This window comes from Harpegnathos saltator, unplaced genomic scaffold (assembly GCF_003227715.2).
Source record: "Harpegnathos saltator strain DR-91 unplaced genomic scaffold, Hsal_v8.6 scaffold844, whole genome shotgun sequence".
NCBI lineage: Eukaryota > Metazoa > Arthropoda > Insecta > Hymenoptera > Formicidae > Harpegnathos > Harpegnathos saltator.
Window position 1 is genome coordinate 1964986 of NW_020230698.1, and position 20280 is coordinate 1985265.

A 20280-nucleotide genomic window follows, 5' to 3' on the forward strand; every position below is an offset into this window, starting at 1 on the left:
CCGGGGAAAACAAAGCGACGACGAGACTGCTAGGAGCGCGCACGAATAATCGAGTCGAGCGGCGCGATAAAGCGCCGCTAATCGCGCGAGAGACACCACCGCGACACACCGCGTGTAACAATTGAAACGGCGCGCGCGTGCGAGTGTCTCGGTCGTCCTTAATTAGCGCGCGCGCGAAAGAGAGAGACAGAGAGAGACAGAGAGAGATAGAGAGAGAGAGAGAGAGAGAGAGAGAGAGAGAGAGAGAGAGAGAGAGAGAGAGAGAGAGAGAGAGAGAGAGAGAGAGAGAGAGAGAGAGAGAGCCCGGACGAGCAAAGGGTGGCGACTGGACGATTCGCGACGGCTCGGCCGGCGTTATCTAGACTTTCGGTCTCCCGCCGACATTTGGACCGGTTTTTCTATCAGCCGCGTGCGTGCGTGCGTGCGGTCGCCGCAGCTTCCCGCGCGCGTATTCAGCTTTCGCTGAATATGAATCAGAGGCAGGGTGCGTCAGTTCGACGAACGGAGCCGCGCCAGACGCGCGCAGGAGAGTCCCGGCCGACTTCCTTCCTGAACCCGGTCGTTCTCCGCCGGCGACGGCGACGGCCCTCACCGCCGTCGCCGCGCGCGCGCGCGCGCGCGCCCGCAAATGACGTTGATTTACGAGGTACGCGGGAAAACTCGAGACGACCCGCGCGCGCGCACAGTCTCCGCCAATGGGTCCCGACCTCACGGATGCACCAGACAGATTAGCGGGCCTCGCGGAGAGAGATTTGCATTTTGTCTGGGGCCGGACTACTAGCGTATCGGATAGTCCCGGAGCCGGAGAGGGCGACCCCACCCATAAAATGCCGCTGTGAGGGGTTTTAAGTTGCCCGGAGTTGCGCGTTAGCCTCCATCCTTTAACCCTCTTTCTCTCCCTCCCGCTCTTCGCCAATTCCGCGCCTCTAGATGCTTCTTTTGTTTCGCCTCCCTCGGCTCCTAGCCTCACTCTCCCTCTCCCCTCGCGCCTCGCCCTCGGGAGCTTTGCTCTCTTTCTCTTTCGCTCGTTCGCTCGCTCGACTTCCCCCCCTCCGTCCCTCGCTTCTCGCCCGCTCGCTCGCTGCCTCTCGCTGCCTCGCAGCCGTGATCCCCCCTGCGCGCGTCTTCTCCCTTTGGTCTACCTGCTGCGCCGCCGACGCATCGAATTATCGGAGGTGTCCCGACGCTGACGCGTCGTAAAGTGGCCGCGTGTACGCGAGAGCGAGGCGCCTTACGGTGTTACGACGATATGGATCACTGATGTCATACTGACGTCACCCGTCGTTTATATCCAGAGGTGACAACCCACCGTTGGCATCGGTGCAAGAGTCGATCCGAGACTACGATCCCGCGCCACCACCACGGCGCGCGAGGAGGACGCGAGCGCGGCAGGGCGGGGGAGCGGGAGGAGGCACGGCGCGCAGGAATGCACGCGGCCGGCTACTACGGCGTTCAATGTCATCGTCGATTACGTTATCTCGATTCCTCGGCTGGCGATAGGCCGCACACACGCGTGTGCACACGTGCGTAAGAGAGCGCCCGAGGAGGCCGATTGTGTGTTTGTACGCGTTAATCGTGTTGCCGATGCTGGCAGCGCGATGCGATTCCGTCTCTGTTGTCTCCTCCTTTTCCCCCTTTTACCATCTCCCTCTCTCTCTCTCTCTCTCTCTCTCGGTGCCTCGGCTCCCTGTCTTGCCCTCTTTCTTTCCCCTTTCCTTCGACCGATAGCGAGGATTACGTAAGTCATCCGGTTTTTTTGCCGCGTCGGAGAGCGGAGTACCTGCCGTTAAATGACTTCTTCTTACGCGTTGGCTCGCTGCAGGTAAAGGATATCCGCTCCGCGAGAGAGAAGGAGGTATACGGAGCGCGTTTCGTATTTTGTTTAACGTGCCGAGCGCGTATCCCCTGATAAATCGAGCGACTGCGATAACACGCGGCTGAACAACGCGACGTCGTTGTTGTTGCTGTTGTTGTCCAAGACGTACGACGGTTTTCGGGGTAGCAACTTTGACGGATTGTTTGTTCATCGGCGTGCGCGGTATTCCGTATGGTACGGTATGCGTCCGGAGGTAATTCATCCCGATGCCCGGCTCTCTCAGCAGCGCTGCGCCAACGCGCGCGTGGATGGACGTGCGGGAGAAAGTCCGGCGCTCTCAACTCGCCGTTGAATTATATTGTTAAGCGAGACGCGGTAGGAGGATCTCGCGGAAGAAAACGTAAATAATGACGATGTTACTGCGCATGCGAGCGGGAAGTAATTACGATGTTGGGGTGGTCGGGTATTATCCCGTGTGTACGGGATATATTCCGCAAACTCTGATCTCGCAGCTTCAACGCCGGGCTCCTCAGCGAGTTGCCGCGCTTGTCGATTGTTTGCTCGGAGAACTGTTGAGCGGAGTTGCGATTTTTTGCGCCTTCTTAAATCTCGTCTAATTGTAATCTAATCCCGAGGCACGAAGGAAGTATTGCGAGTAAAAATTGCGACGAAGTTTTCTCACGTTCCGTCTCATTTATCTATTTGTTTCGTTTCGTTGTTTGGTTTTTTATTGCTTACTATTTCTATAATGATTCATATTGCAATATCACGGTATATATAGTTCAGCTTTACAAAAATATTATAAGAGGAGATAGAATTGCAGTATAATTTTTACTACGGTATTTCTCCGTGTAATTGAGCTTCAATGTCTAAGACGCCACATTCAGTCTAATTTGATTCGAAGAAATTCTAATGAATTCAATTCTGACTCTGTTTGGTATTGCGACAACAGAATCATAAAGCGAAGAACATTACCGCAGGAACGAAACATCGACTCGCGGCTCTTAGCCTCGCCTTCAAGCGGAAGACAAGTCATTCGTACTAACAAACCAATTGAAATCAGCGAGATTAATGACAATGAGATATATCGTGCTGGCAACTGAGATTATCACTTGTCAATATGAATGGTGTGATGCAACAGAGTCACTGTTGCAATTAATAATCAGCGGCATACATAATTCATACTACGCATTCTTGCCGATACAGATCACGCTCGGGTGCGACTTTTCTCGAAAAAAAAAAAAAAAAAAAAGAAAACGAGAAACATATATGTCAAAAGACGCACAACAGGATCTGCGTGCGCGATTTGCATTATCCTTCTGTCGTCGCTCTTTGCGACAATATCCCCGCGATAAACTGTCGTGACACGAATCAGCGTCTTACAAATCGCATCCGATTACCGACACATCCATTGAAATAACACGGCAGTACGGAAGGAGAGAGGGCGAAGAGGGGCGGTGTTGGGACTTCCGTTTGTTCATTAGATCCGCAGGAACGGCGCACAATGGGCAAGAAACTGGCCGTTCGGTCTCGTCGCAGCCGAGGATAATTCGCCATTTGTCGCGCGGTCGATTCCGCGATGTGTCTTTTACGAGCGACGAGATAAGGGCGCGTTCACAACGTGTCGCGTACCGAGCGGGCCCGATCCCTCTCTCTCTCTTCCCCTTTCTTGATCGCGTCGGCTGGGAGATTCGCGAGATAAGGTCCGAGTGCGTTCGCGGATACGAAGGCACGAGGACAATGTGTCGCCGCTCGAAACGAGACGTCGCGGGGCCGTAAAAAACGCGCACGGGTGCAGCATGTGCGGCATGCCGAAGCAGGCGGAGGAGAGCGCCGTGTGACTGACGACGGGCGGTCCCGGGGACCCGGAGAGGACATAAAATCGAACTCTCATGCGTCGCGGCCTACGGAGGCCCTTTACGACGATCTCGCGCACCATGAATATATACAGAGACGTCAGCAGGACCCTTCGAGAGGATGAGACTAGGCAGAACGGCGGCGGTGCCACGCCTCGTCCGGAGCTCCTCTCTCGGCCCTTTACGATTTCCTCACATCGCGACTCACCACGGCCCGACCCGATAACGGCCTCGACCTCGCGTCGTAAAGACGCTGAATTCTGTCATCGCCCGGGTCACCCGGGCCGTCCGTCTCGCGTTGGCGGGAAAAGTCGCCAGAGCGCGCGCCCCGGTATCCTTCACCATTTACGTAGAGGTTATGTATTATTTTATATATGGCGCGCATGCGCGCGCGCGCGCGCGCGCGCGTCATAAGCCGCTTCGTTTCCGCAAGATTTTGCAAACTTGCTGCTAAATTATGCTACTAAATTATGAAGCAAGTATATTTTCTCTCGTTTTGATTTGAGCACTGGTGTGCTCGAGTTTAGAGGAGTTTTTCGAGAACGAGCGAGTCTCGTATCGTTTCAGTCGACTCGAGCGTCTCGACTCCTCGCGCACGACGCTCTTGACGACGAGCGTCGAACGCGACGTGGGAAATACTAAAGTGCGAACTTGGTTTTTGGAGCACTCGGTGGACCGTCGCCGCGAACAACGACAGATTCAGTTCCTTCTTTTTTTCACTGTATTCCCTATAACATCTTACATTAGTTCTCATTCCCTGCTTTGGTCTGTCTTTTTCTGCTGTTTTGCACTCTGCTACTTTGCACCGGTCTTGTGTTCTTTTTTTCCCACAACGCATCTTCTTTCCCACCGCGTCTCAACTGCACACGTTCCTCCCCGGTAAACACCAACCACCAGTAACAGTCGACACCAATGTTATAATTTCCCAACAATGTAAACGCGACATAACATGTGTGTTATGTAAAGGATAATCTGTACGGTGTTCTGCTTTTATTCGCTTCGAGCAAGCCTCTTAATTCGCCAGCGAAATCACTGGTGAAAGCTTCTAGACGATAGATTTTTATTCACCAGCGTCTTTTCACCATTCTAAAATTTAGAATTAATGGTCGTTGCGACAAAGTTGGACTTGTTCAACTTTGAACTGGGCGCTGTGTCTTCTAAATTTTAGACATTGGCGAATAAAAATCGAGCGTCCGGAGAAAGTTTCCATCAGCGAAGTGAGAAACCTGCTCAGAGCGAGTTAAAGCAGCACCGTAGAAATGTAACCTTAACAGTTACATTATTGAGTGGGAGATGGCAACCTCGATGTAGTCAGTTGGCCTTTACCGGGCTCCAAAGTTCCGAAAGCTGTGCGGCTTTCTTCGAAAGAGAGAAAGGAAACAGGCCAATTCCCTTATCGTCGCCGAGCCGTTCAGAGATCGGTGTGGCGTGACTGGGTGGTAGGCAGAGTCGATTCTCGAACTCGAAACGAAATTACATCTGCTCCGCGCGGCGCGTCGGACGGTCGAATGGCCGCGTAAGGGAACGAGCGTGCTGCATTTGCGGTGCAACATTGAATGCCCAGCGGTGAGAGATTAACCCTTTAGCCTTCGTGTCTGAGACGTAAAGCCGCGGTTTATGCATGCGCCGCCGCGGAGGAATAGAAAACCCGCCGCTCACCTCAGATCAGCCTCGATCGATCGGAGTCGGCGATGCACGCACGCACACGCACGCACGTACGCACGCACGCACGCACGCACGCACGCACGCACGCACGCACGCACGCACACAGGGGCGCGATCGAGCCGCGAGCACGTGGTGCTCGTGTGTAAAACGTGACTCGTTCGTGGCCCGGCGGCGGATCGCGAAGCGCGTACGTGTGTTTTGCGTGCACGTGTCGTCGTCGGTGTTACGCGCGGAGGGCGAGCGAGCGACGTAGTCGTCGTCTTCGTCGTCGTAGTGTCGCGGCGATCATTGAACCGGCTCGCAACGACAATCGCAGTGAATCAAAGTTGTCGGTGGTCAGGCACGAACCCGGCCGGCGGCCCCCCGCGCGCCGCTCTCCACCCACGGCACGACACGACACGACACGTCGCGAGCGCGAGCGCGGAATACGCGGCGCCGGCGTTCGATACGTAACCGATTTTACGAAGCGCCCGCGAAATGAATTTTTTACCGCGCGAGCCGCTCTCGGCGCGGACGACTTCTGCCTACGCGTCGCCGTCGGCCGGCCGGCTATTCGTATTGTTTCCTTTCCGACGACGCGCTCGACGGTACGCTCAGTTACGAAATCCGGTCGCGTCGATAGCTTTAGTGTAGTTCGAACACGCGCGGACACTAGCGCGACCAGTTCGCGCGACTTTTCGAACTGACAAATGGCCCGAGATAGGCCGCAAAAAGCGCCTTATGTGCGCAACTGCGCATATTGGATTAAGCCGTTCGCATCGACACCGCCTGTCGGACCCTGCGGAACCGCCCGCGATCCGGAACCGCCCGATCAACTCTCGATTCAGTTTTACTAGTTTGCGAAATCGCCCGCCACTCGTCACTCGCATAAAACAGACCGTGTTATCTCATTGTTGTCTGGTCGCCGCGAACGGCCGAGGAAGGTCGTTAAGCTTTCGTCGAGTGGTAATTCAACGCTTCTGCATGGGAGTATTCACAATATTTGTCATACACATCGACACATCTTTACCGTTCTTATTAAAAATAAAGAAAGAAAAAGAAAAAAATATATGGTATATATATGTATATGTGACGGAGACTCGACGGATTTCTGCCTGGCATCATTTAGAATAGTACGAAGCCAGTATAATTATTTCGATCTCGTGGCAGTATTTTGACAGTTTATAAACAGTCAAAAGGCAAATTGTGCTACGAATGCTATGAATAAAATAATATATAAAATAATTTATTATTGATACAAAGAGACGACGCAAAAACGCGTTCCATCGATCGAAAACAGTGTTGGTTATTGACCGATTAAAATTTTTGTTGAACAAAATAATCGGCAAAACAGCGATCAGAATCAATCATCTGACACATATGTAATTATGACTGATTTAATCGATGGAATTAATTAGCAATCAATATACAATCGATCGAATCGAAATAATCGATCAATGAGACAATCATTACACGCAAATCACAAGACTTGACATCGGAAATTAGACATCGGTAATTTTCTATAAAAATACAAGAAAATTATAAAAAGATTTTAAAGTCGTTGAATTGCAATGCTCGCAAAAGATTAACCGTATTTTTCTGGTCAAGTCAATAACTTGTGTCTAATTATATTTTTTTGTTTCAGAAATTTGTAGCAGAACGCGGCCGATCCTGATTTCCCCGTCATTCGGTGAGTCGAGAAGATGAACACGAAAGTGATTCAATATTTTATGGTGGTGGATTATTATTGATACAACGTTTTCTAAATTAATGCGATTCACCTTGCTGCAGAAACTTGCGTGTATACTAAGCGAACGAAATTGTTAGACTCACTACACATTATAGCCATTTTCGCGTCAGCCATATTTTTTTCCAACAAAAAATAATAGCATCGAGATACGTTCATATATATATATATATATATATATATATATATATACAAAGGATCATTATCGAGAGCACTATAGCTTTTATAGCTTTCACAATTTTATAGCTTTCGCTATAAAAACTGCTTTCCTGATTAGAATTATTACGGTTACAAACACTTTTTTTCAGCGTTTTGCACGTACGTGTTTGTGTCATTCACTGAGATACTGACTGCTCCGACAATTGAAGATTTAAATAACCGTCTAATTTATCGGGGGAAAATATTAATTTTTAGTGTCTCTGTTTTTCATCTCGTTCAATGCGATCACCCAATTATTTTAAACGGTGCATAAGACGCATCAGAGTTGCGCTTCAGAGTAGCGCATAAAAATTGCGCGCGGTCATCGTGATCGCCGACTTCTGTTTGTTATGCGTGACGGATGATATCATTTCGCACGCGACTAAGTCCGCGATTAGTACATCCGTTGAGATAAGACGAGGAAAGAGAAAAAATGATATCCGAATCCGAAGGCCGCGCCAATCCTCGCGAGCGCGCGATCCTCGTATGCCACCCCTCGCGATTCTGAATCGGCCCTTTGTTGCGTTCCATCGCGCACTTTCTTCGCCTTCCACCCACATCCTCGCGCGCGCACTTTGAGTATCGCGAACATGCCGGTGCATTAAGTATCTTCTTCCCTCGGTCGGAATAATAAACAGGCCAGTCGCGAAGATCGCGAGCTCACACCTGGTGTTCGCCGATTACGGCGGCAAGGGGCGAGTGTGTAACGCTCTCCCCGCGGTTATCCCGGGCCTCATCCTGCAGGATCGCGATCGTCGTGTATCACTTCTCTCGCGCTCGACCCGCTGTATCGGCATGAATGAACGCATCGCTCATTGCGCTCGCGAGCCGCGGCCTCAAGCTAGAGAATAGCAATCAGCCGCGCGATGGATGGCGTCAGGTGGCGAGAGATCGTAGATGGGGACTTGTCTTCACAGCCCGCGTCGTCGTTGCCGGCCGCGCGTTTCGTAACTGGCCGCGAACTCGAAGAGCAGGCCGCGGTTCTCCGTTTGTCTAGTTAACATGTTGACCACTATGGCGGTCACTATCTAACTGTGTGTTTCGATAACTCGCTGTGTGAAACGTCAGCATCCGCGTGTGACAGATTCGATATCGACAGCCGATCGGGAGTTGCGTTTCATCGACGAATCTTTGGATTCGTCGGTGGGTCTTTGATTTGTCTTAATTCAGAGTTAAGTTGAACAATGAGGTAAGGTCAGTGGCAATCAGTGGCGGTTGAGGTCTGAAAGTCAAGGTTCACGTTGAAATTTGTGGGGGCCTTGGAGATGTTGCGGCTTACTTATCAAGTTGCGGCCGGGTTAAGAGCGGACGATGTTTGACGATATTCAGCGACGGTCTCCCTTCCTTTTCGAGCGAAACGCGACGCACGATCTAAAGCACATCTCGATCTTGACATCCCTCGTGAGACCCACTTTGAAACTATTCGAATGCTCTCGAGCTTTCACTCCTTCGCGCGCAGCGCGAGCTGCGTTCGGCTCGCTAACAAGGTCGACGTGGATTTCAGCGGCAACAACAAACGTACAGCGAGTCGATATTTTATCTCGAGTGTTTCTCGCCCACACCCTCGATAATGAAGTATCGCGAATTAAAATATGCGGAAATAATAGAATGGGAGATCAAACGCGGCAAGATTGTACATTGGCAGATCGAGCGGCACGATACCGAAGTTGCCAATCGCGCTCCCGCGCTCTTCTCTCTCCTTTTAAAATTTATTTTTATCTTTCCACTCGTATCGTATCGTATCGTATATATTTATATACCTATCGTATATATTTTTGCAAGTTAGTCTCAGGACCTACGCACGCTCTGTTTCCTCTCCTCTTTTCCCTCGTAATGTTCTTTGTAAACTGTAACTTCTCTCCACTCTTTCCTTCTTCTTCGTTGCATCTCCATATTGTCTGTATTATAGTTGCCTTGTGCTCTAAAATTATCGCTCTATATAGAAGGCAGCCCCTTTCTCTCTTCCTCTTTCCGCGCGCGCCTACCTAAGCGCATCCCTCCGACGCGAACGGCGCGTTGAAGTTCTCGACAATCAGCGTCGACTTGAGGGAATTATAAAGACACGCGTGATAATTTCCACGTGTCGCGGCCGGGCCAGCGGAAGCGAAGACATTATTGAGGCGGGGGGGGGGGCGGCTCGCTCCGGGCTCCGTAATTGCTCTCGTAGGTGGTGGAATGGAAGAGTTCGCGGCGGGGCCTCGTAAAGCTCGCGGCAGTTCACTATGCAGCGTGTAATTTAAACATTGCTTCACTTCTGTACGCAGCCGTGCCACCCGCATTGTGAACTTTGAAGCTCGGCGCGAAGCTGCCGTAAGAAAGCGTATATACAGCCGGCATAATAGCCCGCTAATGGTAATAACGGGGAGAGCTTGATCAAACGCGCGAGAGGGTTTGGAGCGTCGACGACGACGAGGAGAGCGTCCGGCGGCGAGAGAGAGAGAGAGAGAGAGAGCGTTACGGGGGGCCGAGAAATTTCACGAAAACCACACAAAGCGCGTTACCCAATTCGGGGGATACTAAGAGATACGTGATTAACGTACCGATATCGAGACCGAGCCGGTTATTAAGCAATCGCGTTAGCGCACACCGTGTGATTTACTGTAATATCGGCGAAGTAATATCGCGTCGAATTAAAATCGTCGTTGCGTTTAAACGACCCGGGGCTTTATCGGGCACGGCAATCAAGCACCGACGGACACCGATGCCGGTCTAATGTAATCTCTTTAAGGACGTCGGCAAAGTGAAACGTGAAAAGAGAGAAGGAACGTCGAGGAAAGGCCGCGGGGATACACATGGAGAAGCAGAGGAGTCACCTTGAGCGAGCAACGCGAGAACGCTCCGCCGACGCGCCTCTCGAACGCGGCATAGGCGAGCTGCCGATACTTAACGCGCTCGTAAATCCGAGTAATTAGCGGCTCGTTACGGATAACGAAAGCGCGGCTAAATCCTGAATTACGACGGCTTCGTCGGCTGAACGTCGCCTCCCGCGATCGCGGCCGGGAATTCAACGTCCGGGAACTTGTTGCAACCGCGTCGGATCTATTCGGCCGCGTTAGGCCGGATTCACACCATCAGATAGGCAGGACGCGCTGCCGAGTTTTCATCAAAGTGACCGTCGATGCTTTCGAGGTGGAGCATTCACAGTATCCGATACGATCGTGATCGGCATCTTAATCGATAAGATCTTGTCGTCATTCATTTTTCCCTCAACGATAATAAGCGATCGTTCAAATATCAATGCCAACGTGAATATCATATGATACGTTCATATTTACGTATCAGTTGATACGTAAATTTCGGAAATCAAAGGATCAAAGATTTATCAAGGAATTAGCAAAAATTTAGTTAATAATACAACTCTCACGGTTGATATTCTTGTCAGCTCGTTTCATCGGTTTTCTGTCAGCGCACATACACTCTCTCTCTCTCTCTCTTTCTCTCTCTCTCTCTCTCCCTCCCTTTCTCTCTCTCTCTCTCGCTCTCTCTCTTTCTTTCTCTTTCTCTCTCTCTCTCTTTCTTTCTCTTTCTCTCTCTCTCTTTCTCTTAATACGATCACACTACCTATCTCGTATATATCGTATATGGTATCTCAAGTAAATGGGTGTTGCTCAGTTTTCCCACATTTAGCGGAAAACGCAATCACGCGCACATAGAAATCTTTCCACACACTGTACGTATATTTTCAAACGTTCAAGTTCAGTTGCACACACAGGTGCAACTATAATATTTTAAATTTTCTTGAGCAGAGGAAAACACAGTTAGTACATAACTGAGTATATAACTGCCTGATAGTTAGACATTTTCCATCGTTTTCGCTTCTCATATTCTCATTGCGTAAAAAAGCATTTCTGTAATTCTGCAATTCTTCACGGCCTCTTGCCCACCTACCGCTCCTTATCTCGGCGGATACGCGACAACAGCATATCGTGACATTGTACGAACGAGCGATTTCATCGATAGTTCATGTGACGTTTGCAACACTTTCGAGATCCGTCACCGGTAACACTTGCATAATTGTCTTATTTTTAATCCTTTTACACTGCGGCCGCCGAGAATATCGGTAAAAATGCGAACATGTTCCTGGCATTGTGCTCGTCGTCGTCGTCGTCATCGTCGTCGTAATCTGCCGAGAGACGGAGAAATATCATCCGAGACGCGTATTTATTACGTATCTTAAGGCGGCCGCGCGCTGAAGTGACTCATTAGGCTCTTTGCGTTTTGCTGTAAATTCCGCGCGTGTAAATCCGTCGTTGTCCATCATATGCGCAGCATCGATCTCTCCCCGCCGATATGTCCGTATTTCACGCTTATCATCACGTTAACGACGCGTTTAACGAGGATCGTATACGCAACAATTCGCGTGCATTATTATATATTGGGTTGGCAACTAAGTGATTGCGGATTTTGTCGACAGATGGATTTTACACTTTCTTTTGTTTCGTTAACGTGTTCAAAGTACCTAACCTATATTTTTTTCTTATTGTCTGGGCTTCTACCTTTCATTTAGTACAAAAATGATATCGATTAGTTCTTTAGCTTTGTTTTTATCCCAATTTAAAAATGGAAGAGCAAGACGTGCACTTCAGACATATTTTATTGTATTATTTCCGAAAAGGCAAGAACGCATCGCAAGCACGCAAGAAGTTATGTGCCGTATATGGGAATGAAGCCTTGAAAGAAAGGCAGTGTCAAAATTGGTTCGCCAGATTTCGAACGAAAATTTGAAGAACTGGTGATTTTTCATTGAAAAATGCTCAACGATCTGGCCGTCCAGTTGAAGTCGATGAGACCCATATCAAGGCCATTATCGATTCAGATCGTCATAGCACAACGCGTGATATTGCAGAGAAGCTCAATGTATCGCATACATGCATTGAAAAAAATTTGAAAAAGCAAATTTAAAATTTTGAATTTTCATTCTTATTTAAAATCCGCAATCACTTGGTTGCCAACCCAATAGTATGCCATTGTACTCTCGCGTCGAAATGTAATCGTCAATGCACACCAGTTTTTATTCGCGCTGAGCGCCTTCGCGAAAAAGAGTATGCACTTCGCTTTTCGTCGTGACTTTTCGTCGAAACAAACGCGCGCGCGCGCACGAAAATGTCGCCGCACGGGAAGTCGGAAAAATCGAGCCGATCGACCCGCACACGATCGCGATTTCATCGAGTCGTATATAAATCACGAAATCTCGACACGGGGCAGCCTCGGCTGTGGCAGAACCGCGTTTCCGGTATCGCTCGCGATATCGCAGCGTAAATAGCTGCTAGTTGAACGGGAGAACTCGTTGGAAAACTAAACGGGAATGTATAAAACTGAAGTTATCTCAAGAGCCTGCTTCGCTCTCGCTCTCGCTCTCGTTCTCGCTCTCGCATGCGTTATTCTTCTCCGTCTCTTTATTCGCATACGTTCCTCGTCGTTCCTTCGGTCGGTCGTAAGTAATAATAAGTGCGATTAACAAATTGCCGCAAAAAGTAACCCCGAGGCCTCGGCTCGAGAATCGCTCGATGCTTCAGCGCCGACGTGTGCGCTACGTGCCGGTATCCCGTCGTGACTACGCGCAACCTGGGCTGCGATTCATCGACTGAGATTCGATGTTATATTATTATATAGAAAAAAATGAAGAAGCAGAGAACGGTGGGAGGGTTCACAAGGATATCAGAAAATTACGTCAACGCGATGTCGTCGTGTCGCTGTCGCAAAAACGTGCGTGGACGAAGAAATTGCTCGCGCGTCGAGAATCGACGTAACGTCGTTGGATGCTCGTTGCGTGCGGGGATTAATCGCGTTGCCGTTGAAGAGGGGTTCTAGACCGGGTTTGTCTTATTCCGGGGTGCCGAGTGGAAAATTAAAGCTGAACTGAAAATTAGATTGAAATTTAATTGAGAATATGTAAAAGCTAAGAAGGATGTGTGCGCTAAACAGCAGTCTCAGACCGGATGCAACCGATTAGCGATCAGCATCGTGAAAATAAATTAATAATGTGTCTGTAGAGTTAAGTACGCTATCAAGTCGATTTCCTTGGGAGACTCGAATCGATTTGAGGTTCCAAATGTTTCATATATTTTTCTAATTTATGGAAAAAATTTAATTTATCTGTAATATTTGTTCCCAGGAATGACGGAGAATTATCATTTAATAGCTTGACTGAGTTTTAATTTTTCATTGGCGTTAGAGAGAAGATAGAAAAATACGAATTTTTTCATCAACTTTTTTCTCAGATGTCAGCTAGTGACTGCCTGAACTGTCGTCATTAGCAATTAACATTAGCACTTGTGATTACAAAGTTTCAGCATTTGTTGCAACATTTTTAGTTTATTCGAAATTTGTTTTAAGCGATAATACGCAAAATTTAGAGTGAGAACATGTGTTTAGGCTGAATATGGACACGAATTAGTTGATTTATTGAGGAAAGCGGACGCAATGGTCACAAATCGGGACGCTGACACTAATTGGCACATTCGCTTTAACTATTTCCCCCGCATAATTCAATCCCTCGGTTGGCGAGCACTCGCGGCATTATAATCGGCGCATTAGTATCGTACCGTCTAAACAATCAACGGGGGAGAGGGAGGAGAGGAACAAAGACAGCTACGGATCATAACTCCTGTCATTAGACCAGCGTTTAGCGTTATAAGGGAGAATTATTATTGTATTGTGCGACTATGTTATCTCAGATCGAATCTCGATAGCGAGCATCGGCGTTTAGCCGGCACTCGGCGTGATCTATTCGTGAAAGGCGACTCTCGCCGCGGAAAAACCGTCGTCCTCTCCCGCGGGAAAGCACTGCATCCAGGACTTTCGAGACGCGCGCATACAGCGATTCCTCGATGTGTCATGCGTTGTGCGGCAGTCTGAGCGCTGGCATAATATTTTCATTTCACGCTGGAGTGCCCGCCTGTCCCATAATATGTCCAGTGAACCCTGCTGAACCCAAAACCACAACCCAGAGCGCGTCCGAGTCACTCTCTCCCCGCGAGCCCTGTCTTTTTCTCTCTCTCTCTCTCTCTCTCTCTCTCTCTCTCTCTCTCTCTCTCTCTCTCTCTCTCTCTCTCTCTCTCCTTTTATTTCTGTCGTGGGACGTAAGTCATTCGGTGACACTAAGGGACGTACGAAAATTCCACCACGTCGATGCACCGGGTCGAAAGTCCGTCTGCTGCGCAGACTACCCCGTGAGAGAGGAAGACCGGCGTATATGTATATTATACGCGTCTCTCGAAGACTGACGTTAGGTAGCAAAGAGAGTCGAGTCGGGGCGAAGAGGAAGGAAAGAAAAAGGATGACAGCCGATGTTCTCTGGAAAGATCGGTAATTTCGGAATTGCCGGCGATTAAAATCGGAGAGAACGTTGAAGCGCGCTCGCGCGAGCGCGTCCGCCCGTCGACGGGGAATTAATGCCTCATAATGATTATAACCGGGTCGAAATGAAAACCTTGCGGTTGCCGGAATCTAAAGCCGTTTCCCGGCGGGTCGGCTCGACCTGACAAAAGAGAGGAAGGTTTGCCTGAGCGTTGTTTGACTCCTCCTTCGTCCGTTCCTTCCTTCCTTCCCACCTCCTTGAAGGCGATCGCTTTCGTCTCGCACGTACGTACGAGAGGAGCAGTGAGCTCCTCTGTTGGCCCTCTCGGCGAGGTGGTGCCACGGTGAGAACGAACGTACCTGCGTACGTGCGCACATACGCACGCTCGCACGCTCGCACGCACGCACGCACGCACGCACGCACGCACGCACGCACGCACGCACGCACGCACGCACGCACGAGGTACACGCCTGGGTGCTCCGGAAGACGACCGAGCGGCGGCGGCGACGACGACGACGACGATGGCGACGACGACGACGTCGACGTCGACATCGACATCGACGACGTCGACGTTGTCGTCGTCGTCGTCGTCGTCGTCGTCGTCGTCGTCGTCGTTCTTGTACGCCTCTGGCCGCATCGTCGCTACTTTCAGCAACGATGGGGACCACCTCCGGGGCGCGCGAGTGTTTAATAAACCGGTTAAGGCCCGTCCCCGGATCTGTTTGCCTTCGGCTTTTGTAACTTTACTAGTGTTGTGACTCGAGTCGGGGCCTACACGAAAAAAAAAGGGTCCGCGATGGTACCCGAGCAAACAGTCCGTGTGTGTCCCGTATCAACACGACGCGCGTCTCTATCGGCGGCCGTACCTTCCATAGAGAGCAGGAGGAGAAGGAGGAGGAAGAGGAGAAGACGAGGGGGAGGAGATGGAGAACGAAGACGGCTCGGTGACGAGTCCGAATTTGTCGCGTCGGAATTAAAGTTACCCTTTGACGGGCGCGATTTCAGGGTGGAATTACGCAACGAATGAACGCTTTGCGTCTGTTTTGCGAGTACAGCGAAAGGAAAAGTGAAGCAAAAGTACCAATAGCTGACTCTTGGCACTCTTGTTGTCTTGGCCTTTGAATTAGAACATTTAATTGATAATTTTTCATAATATGGCTTCGATATAACAATTAGCAAGAAATCCAATCGCCAAAAAAGCCACAGTCGATGTACGGGCGACCGATGAAATTTATTTAAATAATACAGTAATATGTCATTATATTGTTGTCTTATTTTTTAATTGCATCACTTAAATAAACTTAATTAATTGCCCATACATCAGTTTTTCAGATTTATTTAAACTTTCAACATGAGATATATATTCAAATATTGAATGAATATTCAGTTGAAAGTTTACGTATTCATCTTCAAAGACTAAAGAAATGAGAATTGTTAGGTACGTGCCCCGGCATTGGTGTACTTTTATCTTATTCGTTAATAATATTTATTTCCGTGAGAGATTTATTCACTTTTGCGAAAGAGTACACCGCTTTTTCTCGTATCTTGTCTAGAGCCCAGCGTTCACCACGTGCTCGGAAAATGCTGCATTTGCTGTCGGCTAAGCATTGCGAAGTTGTTATGAATAAAGCGCAGTGTAATTGCAGCGAACCGATCGCGAATAAATTGGAGCGATTATTTATACGAGCTGAAAATCTACATGAACATGACGGATTAGGTGGATAGCAACGAGCAAGACTGACTCGAAAGCGGCGGTGACGCGGAACCGCGTCACAGCGGTATATATCGTCGCGGTCGAGACAAACCGTCCTTAATCTGCGGAAAATGGATGAGATTGATGAATAGACGCGGTCGGACAAATTAGTCATCGCGGTTAAGATCGCGCGCACCAAAATAGGAGAATGCGCTAGAGATGATGACCAACGACACGAATTTCTAGATTTGCCTCTTGATGGCTGATACTTCGCGTGAAATGATATCAGTGACTGGACTCTCTTCGAGTTCGACTATTTGTCCAACAGTTTATTTATAGGCAGCAAACCGAGCGGCAAATGTTAAATTTCTGCGTGCGCGGAGAGTCCAACGAACCGATAAATGTTGGAGTGTTGATGAGGAGCTCGTAAAAGAGAGGGGAGCAGAGAGAAAAGGGGAAAGAGAGAGAGAGAGAGAGAGAGAGAGCGAGAGAGTGTTCGGCTATTGATATCTATCTTCTTACGCAGCAATTCCAGGACCGAAGCCAAATAAACACGCGAGCAACCTAATCTAGCGTACTGACTCAGTTAGTCGCTTAGTCACTAATTAGCAGATAAATATTTGTCGAGCACGCGCGGAATATCGCGCGATAACGTCGAGATCGCGATCTTCCGATCGATACGAGGGTAGAGTCGGGCGGAACTTATTTTCCTCAAGTATACGTAAGTATATAAATAAGTAACGCGGGAGAGAAAGAAGAAACGAATGTCAACACGCAGCGTCTCGAAGAAGCGCGCGTGATTACGACTACAAATGAGGCGAAATGCGCGTGGGATGAATGGTTGTGTCATTATCGCAAACAACGGGACTATAAATCTTTCAGGTATCAGTCTTTCAGCATTACGTGAGAAACGCGCGTATTGTTATCGCCAGAAAGTAGAGCTTAAATTTATCCGTCGCCTGAGCGCGAGATTAAATTAGTATAACGACTCACCGAGTCGCTATGCCGAGTAATTCTCACAGTGGAGAGAAAAAGAAATATCTCTGCGTCCCGCGCGACTCTCTCGAAATTGGCGACGTGAGATCGCGTAGAATTATCCACATTGTCAATATAATATATAGTTATCTTAAAAATCAATCACGGCAATAACTGACGCGCATTTCGGCAATAGATGTCGCGAGAAAAATGCACGAGCTTAAAATATTAAGCTTAAAAAAAGAAAGATACAAAAATATAAATTTGCGCGTAACGTCTATGTAATACCTTAGAAAATTACTCGCGTGATATTCTTCGAGCTGTGTCGAACGTGTAAATCAAACGTTCCGCCAGTCAATACCGCCGGGAGATTGCAAATGAGCGGAATAAGATTGGCGCGCAGTCCAATTTAGAGAGCCGCGGTTTCCAATTGACACAGACTCCGGCAGATGAATCGCGCGGATCGCGCGATTGCGGCTGCGAGATAATAATAACGCTTTACGCGAGAGTAAATTATTCAAACGTCGTACATACTTGACGTTTATCGTACAATTGCAATTGCGATGCAAGAAGACGGCCTTGTGTTCTTTCTCCACGGGTACTGGGATTCGCTAGGCCGAGGATGTTCTCTCCGGCAGAATCGCTCCCGCTCGGAGACGAGACGAGAGAACAGCGGCGTGCTCCGAGCAGCGATCCTCCGGATCCCGAAGAAATGCGTTTCGACAGTCGCGGAAAAATCGAAACCGGAAGCTAGCACGAGTGTGCGCGTCGCGAGTCTTTCGAACAGTCGCGCGCGCGCGCGCGCGCGCGTGAACCGCAGGTGCAGCCGAGCGAGAAAATCCCGCGCTCGATGATTTTCCCGGCAAAACGCGGCGCGACCACCTTTTCCGGAGCGTCGCTCTCGCGGCACGGGATCACTAATCCCCATCCGGCGCGATCGATCAGGTCGACAAAGAGCGGCGCGGCGCGCGGCCGCGCAAGACGGCGCAAGACTCTCGGCGTCGCTCTTCTCGCGGATTCTCGTCGCGGGTTGTCGCCGCGCGCGCGCGCGGCGTTTTCGATTTCGCCGAAAGTGCGATGAGGCCCCGCCGTGCCGCGCCGCGCCGCGGAGACGTCAACGCCGGCAGCGAGATGCGCAAATAAGCCGCGAGAGGAGCGACGCCGAGTGACACGCGCGCGTGCAGCGCACATCCGCGACCCGTTTTCGTGTTTGCGCGACGAATACCTCCCGCTCGCGGAGCGACGACGACGACGATACCGACGAGGATGACGGCGCATAGCGAAGCGCAATACATCTATAGATAGACAGCTAAATATGCGTTAGAGAAAGTGGATAGAATTCAGCAATGTACACACACCGCCTTAGTGTGGCGAGGGCGAACGCTCCGGCCACCAGCAGCTCGAAGATCATCTCTTCCTCGTCCTCCTGCAGGAGAGTCCTCGGCTGCTCCGGGCGACAGCTTCCGCTCGCATCCACTCTCGCTCGCTCGCGCGATCCCACCGCCTCGTAGATCGGCCTCTCCCGGCTCACCCGGCTAAGGCCGCCGCAGAAGAAGGCGACCGTCGTCCGTCCGCTCGTCCGGAGTCGCCGCTGACACCCAACAGCCGAGTATCACGAACAGCGGAGTATACGTCGCGGGGAGACGCGCTCGAGAGCGTGCGGGAGAGACAGAGAGGAAGGAGGAGGGAGGAGAGAAAGAGACACCGTGCGCACCGGCGGTGTGGCAAACTGCTGCGCGTCAGATGGACGTCAGAGTGACATAACAGCGCACCAGGAATCTCCACATCGTCCGTGTGCTCACGAGACTCAGACCCCGCGCGGTCCGACCGGGCCGCCTGCTCTCCGTCGGGAGACCGGCGCGACGCGACGCGGCAACAACAATAACAGCAGCAGCAGCAGCAGCAGCAGCAGCAGCAGCAGCAGCAACAGCAGCAACAACCGGCCGTCCACCTGTGCGCGATTCGCGCGATCGGATCGAGGTGGACCGTCGCGCCCGAGATGACATCCGAGGGCCCTCGCCGATTGCTCCCTTCGACTGCTTGCGGACGCTCCGAGAGGAAGAAGAAGCACCGGCGGCGCGGTTGACCATTCGGCTTGCCGATCTCGTGGTGACTGAGTGGGTCCCCCGGTTGCGACTCCCAGTTACTCACTCGAGCTCACGGACTCACTACTCACCTCGTCCTCTCGCTCTCGCGCTCGTTCGCTCGCTCACCGCCGCTCGGTCCCACCTCCCTTCCTCCTGCCACCGCTGCCTCCAGCCCCCTTCCGTAGCCCCACCGTAGTCCTCCGGTCCGCCGGAGTACGTCCTCCCTGTCCTCCCACCTGCGCGCACGCCACCCTCGCTGCACGATCCCCGCGCGTGGGGAGAGGTACCGAGCGAGTGAGCGAGCGAGCGAGCGAGCGAGCGAGCGAGCGCGCGAGCGAGCGCGCGAGCCGCCGACTCAGGACCCGCGGGCCATGTCGATTTCATTACACGTGTCATTAAACTCACCGGGGCCGCCTCGCGAACCCGATCGATCACGTGATGAAAATCGTGAGGTGAGATCGAGCGAGGAGTCGCCTGTGCCGGCCGCGATCGACGGACGCGATAGACAGACACTCGCTCGTTCGAGAGACAGGCCCGAGAGGGTGGGCGGCGTGTGGTGTACCACCGAATCGATCGCTGCTTCCTGTGCAGAGAGAACCGAACGCGGGAGACGCGTCTCTCTCTCTCTCTCTCTCTCTCTCTCTCTCTTGGAGACCGGGGGAGGGGGAGGGGAGGAAGGGGGGACCGAGCTCATTATGTGCGCAGGGAAAGATGGGAAAGCGTAGATATTTTCGTACATGACATTTTGCCGGACTCGCGGGGATCCGAGTCATTAGACAGCCGAGACAGCCGGTAATGACGCGCGTGTGGGGGGCAGAGCGAGGGGGAGGAAGGAAAATGAGGTCCGACGAGAATAGAAGTTTTTTTTTCAGGGGAACGCGCGTCGCTGATGCGGTCGATCGTGTCGCGGATAAGCAAAGCAAATTACAAATTGAGAGTGTCTATCGCGTGATCGCATCTGAAT

At 50.7% G+C, this 20280-nt stretch overlaps 1 protein-coding gene across 1 annotated transcript in view; it reads right to left on the reverse strand.

The window, feature by feature from the left end:
* LOC105188022 (uncharacterized) overlaps positions 1 to 19379 on the reverse strand; it is a 31120-nt gene extending 11741 nt beyond the window's left edge. The window contains exon 1 of the mRNA XM_025307275.1: positions 18588 to 19379. The gene's annotated coding sequence lies outside the window, so the exon portion shown is untranslated. The remainder of the gene's footprint in view (positions 1 to 18587) is intronic.
* Between the last annotated feature and the right edge of the window lie 901 nt (positions 19380 to 20280).